Below are 1,216 nucleotides of genomic sequence, written 5' to 3' on the forward strand. Positions count from 1 at the left end.
TGCATCCTTATTTTTCCAACCATTATCTACATGAACTACCATTGAACTTCAAAAGCTCAAAGACAATATAATGTATTGGTATATTTATTTTTTTATATATTATTTACTTCATTTTGTACTTCTTTGTAAAAAACATTTTCATTCTCCCTCTTCTTGAAAATTTGCTATGCAATGAAAACCGGTTAGAAATCTTTATTAAAATATGCTTCCAGTTTAGCATTCTGCCTTATTCTTCATTTTCCTATTATTTCTCCACGTGCGGTTAACACAACCCCACTATTTACTGATCTATATATTTATATATATATATATATATATATATATATATATAAACACAGACATATATAGATATACACACGCACATCCACATGTGCACGCACACATTCACTACAGAATAGTTGCTGTAGTCCATCTTTTATTATTATTATTATTATTATTATTATTAAAGTGGTGAGCTAGTAGAATTGTTACTGTGCTCTAGGGTCAACGTAGTTGACATACCCCTCAAATTTCTGGCCTTGTGCCTATAGTAGGAAAGATTATTATTATCATTATGAAGGTGCAGGAGACTGCAAATCTTTAGCATATCTGGCAAAATACTCAGTAGCATTTCTTTACCTTTTGAGTTCAATTACTGATGAGGTCAGTTTTGTCTTTCAATCTGTTTGGACCTATGAAATAAGCATCAGTTGAGCTCTGAGGTTAATGTAATCGACTGCCCCGCCCCCACTCCTACTGAAATTACTGGCTTTGTGCCAAAATTTGAAACCTCTTTTTAACATAATCCCCTCCCCTAAAATTTTAAGTTTGTGCCTTTAGTAGAAAGGGTTATTATTATTATTACTATTTAGAAGGATTGAGCCATAGACTTGCAGAATCAATAGAGTGACCGACAAAATATTTTCTGCTTCCTTAGTTACAAATCTTTCAAATCCTGCTACGGTTGACTTTGTCTTTCAATCTTCTAAGGTTGTTAAAATAAAGTACCAACGAAATACTGGTGTCCATCTAACTGGTTGTTTCCCCCTGTTTTCTCCCCAACACGCTTGCTTCAAAATTTCCAGCCTTGTTCCAAAGTTAAGAATCGATATTTAAGAATTCCTGTTGCTTTGTTGGTTGCATTATAAGAATTTCTCTGTTGGTTTCTATAGCGATACTTTTCTCGAGGGTAATTTCTCAAACTGAACATCACTTTCTACAAATCCAATTACCCCCC

At 33.5% G+C, this 1,216-nt stretch overlaps 1 protein-coding gene across 3 annotated transcripts in view; it reads left to right on the forward strand.

Moving 5' to 3' along the window:
• Positions 1-1,216, forward strand: part of LOC106873381 (serine-rich adhesin for platelets) — a 165,298-nt gene that overhangs the window by 125,632 nt on the left and 38,450 nt on the right. The gene's annotated exons all lie outside the window — the stretch shown is intronic.

This window comes from Octopus bimaculoides, chromosome 7 (assembly GCF_001194135.2).
Source record: "Octopus bimaculoides isolate UCB-OBI-ISO-001 chromosome 7, ASM119413v2, whole genome shotgun sequence".
NCBI classification, from domain to species: domain Eukaryota; kingdom Metazoa; phylum Mollusca; class Cephalopoda; order Octopoda; family Octopodidae; genus Octopus; species Octopus bimaculoides.